The following is a 10,211-nucleotide window of genomic DNA, read 5'->3' as shown; positions in this document are numbered from 1 at the left end:
CAGGCCTTATTTTTGATCAGTTCCACAACTCTTTTTCATTGGACCAGATGGATTTGAAAAAAATCGATTTTTCAGAGCGGTCTAGGCCACAATGCTCCACGCCACTTTACCACCACATCAATAAAATAAATAAAACACTATAATTTCAATGCGCAATAAACTTTATTCTCAAAAAAAGTTCATTCAATCAATGCGATTTTTGACATTGTTTATTCTTTTCGAGTGTGTCTATATTTAGTTCGCAATACAATATTTTCTTTAGCCTGCAGGGTTTAGGCCCCCCCAATATTTTTTGTAAGTCGGCACCCCTGGCCGCGGGTTAAACACCCTTGGTCTAAAGCATCTGGAACACACATGTGCCCGAATTGGGAGGATGGCCTTCGGTTGAACTCAAGGACTGTTGACTCGTAAAATTGTATTTCCTTTGATTGCTTCATGTCGCCACAAATCACGGCAGCAATTTCATCTTCTTTGTGTCGCCAATAAAAATCTGTGCGTGACCGCGGAGCTTTATTTGGGTGATTTTCCCCATCACACGTCGCTTCTAGGCGATTGTCCCCTCTTATTGGGCACCATCTGGGGAAAAGGACTATGTTTCTTTTTTAGCGTGCAGCTGTTGTATGTGGCTCCAACTATGAACCGCAATTACGTGATTACTCTATCAATAGAGTATTGGCTCACTTCTGGGAAATGTAAAAAAATCAGTACTATACAAAAATGTTAAAATTTCAAATCTTACATCCATTGGATTGATTCATTTTCAATTACTTAATTTATTATTATTAAAATCTACGAAATAGCAGTTGAACTGGAATACTTGACCCCCTAGAATCTCCGCCTTAATTTATGAGATACGCTGTTGTCATCGTCTCTTTCTTTCTTTTGACGCGTGTCTTTGGTTGCGTTCGGGTGTCTTCCAAGTGTGGTTTTTCTCACTGAGCTCATTAATGGCGACGTTAGTGACCCGAGCTAGAAATTGGGTTGTGGATGATACCAACGACCCTATTAGATCATACGACATGCTCCTAGTGGACAAGAAATTTGAAAGTCTCTACTGTTGTCGCCTTCTTGTCATCGTTCGCGCCATGCCATCAAATTGGCGCCTTCTCGCGGTCACCTTCCCACTCATTCCATTAACCATCTAAAACAGTAGTACCATTTGATTAACAGAGTCTTAATATATATTTACGCATTTTTTACTCTAAAGACTTCAAAACTCTAAACCTTATCGATTTAAAAACCTCAGTAATCCATGTTTAATCATCTTCAGACGACAATTCATATCCAATTATTCTTAATCCATCTCCTTCCACGGTAGTGCCTCGGATATCAACTCGGAAATTCACTGCTTTGCCAAAATCAATGCGGTAAAAATCTGCTTTGCTAAAACTTTATCCGGCCAGATTGTTTGTTTTTTCAGAAACTCGACGGAGAACGACACAACTTCCCCGTTGAAGGCAGGGTTCAAAAAGCATTAAATTTCGAGTGCTGTGAGCCCGCATGGAATTTATGGAGGACAAGGAAGTAAGCCGAGCGTGTAGAAAAAGCATTCAATTCTTTAGCCCATCGATTTGAGGCTTGGTAACATAGCAACCTGTGTATTTGTTAATTTTTTAATCAGGGAATTGTAAACTCCGATACTGTACCAATCGGAACACTTCTGTTTAGACGGTTTACGCCAAGCACGAAAAATGCACATCTAAAATAAAGGATTCGTGCCGGAAGTAATGCAATTATTTTATTTAAATAAATTAATTGAGCATACTTTCTCAAACACTTTAAATACTTCAAAGTACTATCTTTGGACTTCTACATATTTTTTCCAGAGACTTTGCAATACGTGCCTTGGAAGGCTTCTTCGGGAACCTCCTCGTCACGACTGATTGTGTCTCTTCTATGAGCAAGAAATGGATTCATTTCTGGGTTACTTTAACATGAGGTAACAAAAAGAAGTCTACTGAGGCGACTTCAGGACTATAGGGGGTAGGGGCCTCGTCTTGAACCTCGTATTTTGCCTTGTCTTTTGCCAGGAACCCGCGGACTCGTAGCGCGTTGTTGAAAGGAACGTTGCACAGTGGGCTAGAATCGAAAAAAAGCTGGCCAAAACCTCAAAATCGATTTTTTGAGCTAGGAAGTTGAAACTTCGCATACATATTGTCAATTAAATTTTGCATCACTTTCCAGATTATTTCTTACCTGTGTTTTCACGTTCATAATATATGTAAGGTCGAATTTGAACAAATTTAGCGAAAAATGACCAACCTCGATTTTTTCTTAAGATTGCCAACTTTATCCTCGTGCAGTGGTTTCATGAATAGTTTTATGGATAAAGCTGTTATACCATCGTAATTGACACTTCTTTTTCTTCTATTTGAAGGGTTTTTAAAGATTTTCTTTCATCAATAACCATAGATATATAACAAAATGGCGGAGCCTGTTTTCAGCCCATTTTTTTACATAAACGTAGAGAAAAAGTAGATATTACCACGTATGTAGATATAATGAAGAGCATTGATGGTCTGTTCTTCAGAAAACATCCTTAAAACCCACTCCTCTAATGTCTAAAAATACAATGAGCATTGATTTCAATTTTGATTTGCTCATTCTTGCAACTTTAGGCATTTATCTCTTCACGGCCCTTCAAGGCCTTAAACCTCTTTAAAACTTATGAGTAGGACACAACAGAGTCTCCGTAAACCTCACGTATAATTTTTCTTGTCTCCTTAAGAGATTTTTAAAGTTTAACACAAAACTTACACTTTGCTTGATTGTCGATTCCATTTTTTTCGTGACACGGTCGGTGCGGAGAGGTTTACAATAACTGACGCCCTGCCACTTTCATAGCTTGCATAGCACTAATTGTAAGACTGGTATCGTGGTAAAGCCCTATCTACTCCGAGTGTTTTGATTCCACTCCAACGAATCGGAGCGGTATGCCGCTCCTTTGCCGCGGCACAGGAAAATTCAATTGCGTTACTTTCGGAGCGCGCACTGTATTCCTACCAGAAAGTTCAATGAAATTTATCTGTTAGGTATGCCTTGTACGCATTATTGTGTGTGCCAATTAAATTTATAACATGTATGCTCCAGAAAAAGCAATAGTATTATTTGAGACAGAGTTTTAGGATAATATTACCATAAAATAACCAAAAGTGACGTATATTCATACAATATTCTTATGGTGGAGTTTCAGAAACATGCACAATTATATATGTTCGCCTGGCTTATTTTATGAGCCACCGCTCTTTCGTTTAAAAAATGCAACGTAGCATTCTAGGGAACTAAAATAACCAAATCATTTGCTAATAAAATTCGTTCCGATCTACGTGTTTCTTTGAACGACGCGGCGTTTTAATATATTGGATAAAATAGCATAAAACGCATCATGGGCAATCAGTAGCGATTGCTTGATAGCTAAGATATTAATCATATTAAAATTTAGTGTATTAACTAAATATTAGCAGCTAAAATAACTTTACATCAGAAAATTTTGGAGTATCACCGTTTGGACAAACGAAATAACAGGTCCACGGATATGAAGATGAGATCAGAGCTTCTACTTCCAAGCAGAAGGTAATTAGTCGAAATTCAAAAGTTCTGGTTTGTACATCTCGAAGACTACGCAGAAAATATTGTGATTAAATATATCTTTTCAAATTGGTACTATGTTTCATCACCCAAAAGTAAATAAATTATAACTTAGTAAATTTTCTCACTCGCTCCACTTTTACACGCTTTTTGCTTCGTCCGTCAGTTTCATCGATGGAATTTTGTCATTGATTTTTAATCAGCTTCCTATAGTCGGATCGGCTTGAAATTTTGCACGCTTGCTAGCTTTAGAGGACGATAGAATTTTCTAAAATCATTCATTTGAAAGTTTGTTCCATTGTCCCTCAATTAATTAATTAAATATCCATTCGGAAAATTATTTTAAAATTTTCTCAGTAGATGACGTTGGGTCTAAATATTTTTCTTAAATTTGTTTAACAACCATGGTTTAATCGATTACACGATTCATCACTAAATCTTAGATCTTAGAAATCTTTTCCAAAAGCAGTAAGAAATTCACTAAAAAGTATAAAAATAATATTAAATTTTAATATTGCATGCCAATACTCACCCATTATTCTCTTCTTGAATCACTTCTTAAAAGCTTAATCACCTTAAACCTTAATCACCTTAAACCTTAATCACCTTAAAAGCTTAATCACCCACGCTTTATTTTTCGGAATGACGAAAAGCTTACGTAATCCTTTCAGTGCACTTGTACTGTATTCCGAAAACGTGTTTTATATTTTTTATTTTGTTTTTATTTTCTTAATCTATCTTTTTAAAAACTTCAAAGAGAATTTCAACATTATAGAGAATAGATACTGAAAATCATTTCGATCTTTTAGTGGATTGCCTTGAATAACATACAACTATGGAGACAGTCAAATTTTATCCCGGAGAACGAGTGGCGCCACTTGATGCGTTGGGAAACTTTTTAGGCCTATTATATTTTTTATACGGAATGGAATTTTTTCATGCGCAGAGGGAATTTATCCATTCATTATAAAAAATGCAACTTAGCTTTTCTTTTTCTACTATTTGATTTCCATCCGTCGTCGTGCTCAGAGCTGGTGACATTATCCTCTCCAGACAAAACCACGGTTTCTGATACAACCTCACAAAAGTTTTCAACGTCGCCATTTGCGAAGCTTAGATCCTCCAAGTGATTTCGACTTACTTACTAGTCCTCCATAAATTCCATGCGGGCTCACAGCACTCGAAATTTAATGCCTTTCGAACTCTGCCTTCAACTGGGAAGTTGTGTCGTTCTCCGTCGAGTTTCTGAAACAAAAAAAAACAATCTGGTCGTCCCTGTTACACTGATACTACTATCATCTACCTTGGTTTTCCTTACTCAACGAGTAATTTGCATTTATAACTTAACTGCACTGTAATCTCTACAAAAGGTATTCAACGGAATGGGAAATCATTTTTGTCGTGCTTAAACAGAACTGATATCGGCAAACGAAGCGAAAGTCATCGTACTTCTAAATGGAAAATTAGATGGTAATTAATAGTGCCTAACACATTAATCGAAAAGGTTTTTAATTTTTTGCAAGAAAAGTATTTCTCATTTCTATATTTACTTTTAAATTCTCATAAAATTTTTAATTGTAAGTTTTTTACATCTGCCCCAACAAATTTTCTGAAAGAAGCTATCATCAGTCGTAAATATTTTCATCATTTACAATATAAATTATAAGTTTAATTAAGTTTTTTTAATATGAATAAAAATATTAATGGTAAATTTTGTCCTAATACATTTATATGGGAAGTTATTTGCTCGTAATTTTATTTTCCATTTTTCTCTTGCGCGTGCATTGATCATTTACTTATTCAATGTTTGGTACTTATTCAAGTCGAAATTCGGTTTGATTGAGTTTGGCTAGAGATCACCCCGAATTAACCCTTAGAGTTCCAGGGAGCGAGCGCCATCGCTCTCTCCATTCTCTCGCGAAAAGTGCCGATAGCGCTCCTCCTGCAATGTCTCTCTTAGATGCTGATAGTTCACTAATCATTCAATAGTCAATATTCATTTTATTTTAACATTACCAATTTTCTTTAAATTATAAAAATTAACTCATATTACCAAAAATTTGTCAAATAATAAATTAAAAAGGTGAAACCACATAAAATAAAGATTTCCTAAATCTTTTTAATATATACCTTTAGTTGTTTTCGAGACCTAATTTTTTTTCCTAACCTACTGCAAAATCAGAAAAAATGCCTCGGCACTTTTAGCATGGTACCTAGAAAATAGGTTGGTACCTACTAAAAGGTTAAGCCTCACTAAAGTAAGACAAACTAAAAATTAGAACAGTAGTAGTATAATTAGTAAATCATCCTGTGCAAGTATTCAATTTCAAAAAAATAGTATTGATTGGGGAAAGGTTTGAATATATAAAATACAAGAAAAATAAATTTCATAAATGTTTTGCCATAAAGAGAAACTTGATTTTCCTATAATTAGATATTTGTGGGATATAAATCGTACATTTCAGGTCTTCTGACCTGAATATGGAACGCTGAGTAAGTACATGATGAAATGAAGCCATGCAATATAATATCAATAAATACTGGGTTAAGTGATTAAACCGTTGGAGTAAATTTTTGAAAAGTTGATGGTCAATCTTGATAGCTAGAGTGGTAAGTATGCAAAGAATTTATTTTACTACCCTCCTGAAAAATTGTGATGATATTTAGTTTCGCTTACCTTCATTCCGCTTGTGACTTGGAAGGAATTCGGTTGATGATATACTTGGTCATGTTTTTCAAAAAATTATGAAACGTTCCTTTGAAGTGCATACTTGAACGGATATGATGGGATTTACCTCTTCAGCTTCCTACACGAAACGACATTGCCGAGCCATTGAAAAGATGGGAAGTTATAGAGAGGTGATTTTCATATTTAAAAACTTAACCTCGTGCATCTCTACGACCTCGCCTAGGATGCCTATGCGGTGGAGGTCAAGCGATGCTATTTTGAATGGGTACACCGATCCCATAAACTTCACTGTTGCGGAATGTGTTGCGAAGAGGAGAAAAAATGAAGTTTTTTTCTTTTTAAATGCCGCGAGGATTTTAAAAGCGAACTTGCAATGAGGAGAGCCCATTCAATTATCCTTACGCGGCGCAAAATTTCCCGTAGGTATACGTACCCAAACGTGCTATATCCTGGATGCTTTTCAATTCTAAAGTGAGTTCATTGCAAAGCTCGGGATTCTGCAGGTATGCAAATAGCCAGTTTTCGTCGAGATTAAAAGGATTGGGTGGATTTAAAAAAAAAACTATCTCTAAATTAGCCATCTGGAGAGTGACATGAAAAAAAGCGGGGCAGTCGTGGGACTGGCCGACAGAAGTGAAAACTGAAATAATTATTATCCATTTATTTTTTATATAGATTTAATATTATTAAAGAAGTAATTTTCCTGTAACACTAATTTTTCAACAAAAATTGAAATTATTTTTTTCAGCAAACTGTTTATTATTAAATATATATTAAAAATACGATGTGTATGAATAGAAAGTAACATCATTTATATATTAAAATACTCGCTTAGCTCGCTGGGGGGGCTCTGCCTCCCCTAGGCCCCCCCGAAAAAGGCCTCCGGCCTGTTATGCTCACTGTGGGAGGTCTTACACTTTTTGTTTGCTACTTGTTACTAAAGGATAGTTTACTTTTAAGCTGGCTAGCTTAGGTATAAGCAATATTTCCACTTTCACGTAAAACGAGCGCATGGTACGTAGGCTACAATATGAATGTAAATATTTATAAAGAGAAACGTTTTTCTGAGGGGCTGAAAAAGTAAAATAAATTTCTATGAGTTTCTTTAACTTATTCAAATACAAAAAGCGTTGAGACCACGTTCCACTGTAACACCCAATGCATACGTAATATCATAACATAACGACTTTACGTATGACAATGAAAAACACGTTTATTAATTATTTTCCACAAAACTCAACCAAATTCTTATATCATATACGAATAAGATGTAACAGCTGTTCCCCGCTTCGTAAGCGAATTACGTAGGGACTGAATATCAATATCTAGAAACAAATGCGCCTTAGCATGAATTGGGGCTAGTATGACGAATTTTATCGAAATATTATTGATCGTGATCGCGAATGATTTCACTTCAGAAATACCTCTATTTAAAGTTTTAATGAATCGGGATACACAAATATCTCAGCTTTAATATCCAACGCAATGCGCAATAAATCTGGTGAGTAACGGATCACAGCCTTTCGTGTACAAGACATTGTGAATGTCAAGATTTCGATAATTTTCACAGTTGAATAACTTAGTCACTCAAGGAAACGTGATTTTCGCAAGACAAATAATTGAATAAGAAATACCTTTATTTGCACTTATCTTCCATATTGTATTATTCACTGCCTATTCGCTCCTGCAGCTCACGGATAACATTGTACATTAAAAAGGAAATTAACGGAAAAAAGAACGTAAACAAAAATAAAAAGTTATCACCATCACAAAACACGATAATAAAATCATTTTTACCAACCTATATTATGTAAGACTTGTTTAAAAGTCTTTCTACTACAATCGTGTATCGCCAACAAGATACGAACTATAGTCAACAGCACGAATCATATTTCTAATATGGCATTTAGAGCACTTGTCAACTTTGAAATTAATAACCACCACCCTCTCGATGTAATATACCAAAAACAACAACTAATTTCTTACCTTACATTTCTCCGCTTTTGATTTGAATGCGCTTTGATTTAAACAGATGTTTGTTCTTGCGGAAAGAAGACGCAAAGAAATAGACACTTCAATTATTACTTTCTTAATTTCCTACCTTATATTTATCGGTTTTTCGTTTCATTTCTCTTATCTTCTTTCCCAATTTAGCTCCTCTTGTTTGCATAAACAAATATGTTGCTATGATTGTTCGTTTGTATGACTGCCGCGCCGCCATTGGAATTTGGTGGCCATTTTTTGAACTAATCCCCATACACTCAATTTTATATGAATAGACTGATAAATAATTGTAAATTTAGTGTTTTCATAATTTTTCCTGGGGTTTCAGACAATTTTAGAGGGGGTCTTCATTAGACTTTTTGCCGTATCTCGTCTCGTTCACCCCAAACATTTGTATACGTGAATGAATGAATGAATGAGTGGTCGTTAAGGGGCTTCATGTTATATAGATAATATTCATGTTATGCTTTTATTTCTTTTATTTAATATGCTTCAAACCTATAATTGTTCACTATGCACATAAAAGAAACTGCCTTACATTGTACTGACCTGTATTTTTATAGCGTGTACACTCTTCTGCACGTTCATTCACGAGCTCTTTATATTTAATTAGCTTATACAATATACAATATAGATTTTTATTTTCAATTTTAATATTTTTAAAACAAAAAGCCTTTCACAGTCTATATATTAACAATATGTTAACAAAGTTTATTTACTATACCTAGTCAGCTTGCGTAGTTGAAATATCCGTTGTAATTTGTTTTAATTGTATGAGATTGAGAAAAAAATCCTCCCCGGCGGGGAATCGAACCCCGGTCTCCCGCGTGACAGGCGGGGATACTGACCACTATACTACCGAGGATGTGATTATAAGAAATGAATTTTAAGAGGGAAATGTATATCTCGCTGTAGCGATCGCGGTGTCGGGTCGGTGACGCTCACGCGAATTCTATGCTTTTTCCCCATCCCGCAGAAGTGCTTAACGCCGCTAAAGAAGTTTTCACCTCAGAATGGTCGAAGAGGTTTAAAAAAACAAAATTTCATATTAATGCAATAGGCCGCCTCCAGGGAATTTATCCAGGTGTTTAGCTCTACGATAAAAGGGTCACGCTGGGTATTTGCGACTTTAAAGAAAACTAGCAGGTCACCTGGCGTTGCTCGGGAAGGATTATACCCAGAAAGGTGGGAAACTTGGACCTTGGAATTCAAAGTCACATGGCAGGATTTTTAGGTTGATGAACAAAGCAAGAGTTTCGATGGTATGCAAATGTAACAGCAAACGATGGAAAAACGATTTCCGTATACCGCGTATACGCGAAATAAATATTTGATAAGATAAAGTTAAGATAATAACAAAAAAAAATGCGAAATTTTGTATTACATATGTTTTGAATGTTCAAATTTCACGCATGATAAAATTAGAGCAAATAAGTAATAGGGTAGTTTCCTTCATCAAAGAAAACGAAAGGCATTGATTGCGATTCGTTACCCACCATTACTGTATTCATAATATACAAATTATTTCGTTTTAGAAATACCGGTTTAGATGAATGGCAATGGTCCATTTTTATCCTCATTTGAAAAGGGCCAGATTGGCGCCCATGCGATGCCACTCCATGTGACGTGACAGGGACCTAGTTTCTATACGAGAAGATAGGAGTTATACATCGTCTGAGGTTACCAATGCATGCATGAGGCGCAGAGCTCAGGGACACATGTCTTAATAATCACTTATTAAAACTGGCTAAGGTCGGAAAGTTTTCTTCATTTGATAAGGCACTAATAATCCTTATTTAAGCCAAGCGCTGCCAGCCAGCAGGGTACCCAGCTACCCGCTAGCAGCCTCCGTCGTATCAGCGCTAAGCCTCGCCTCGAGGTCACCTCACAGGGCGGCAGCGGGAACCAGAAATACGTCACAAGGAGAGAT

The 10,211-nt window shown here is 35.9% G+C and overlaps 1 non-coding gene across 1 annotated transcript; it reads right to left on the bottom strand.

Annotated features, from left to right (window-relative positions):
• Nucleotides 1-9,074: 9,074 nt before the first annotated feature.
• On the bottom strand, nucleotides 9,075-9,146 carry Trnad-guc. Its single transcript has one exon. It is a non-coding gene; the product is annotated as a tRNA-Asp (tRNA).
• Between the last annotated feature and the right edge of the window lie 1,065 nt (nucleotides 9,147-10,211).

The sequence above is a fragment of the Ischnura elegans genome, chromosome 10, assembly GCF_921293095.1.
Source record: "Ischnura elegans chromosome 10, ioIscEleg1.1, whole genome shotgun sequence".
NCBI lineage: Eukaryota > Metazoa > Arthropoda > Insecta > Odonata > Coenagrionidae > Ischnura > Ischnura elegans.
Note: the sequence above shows the minus strand (reverse complement) of the source record. Positions and strands in the feature narration are given on the sequence as shown.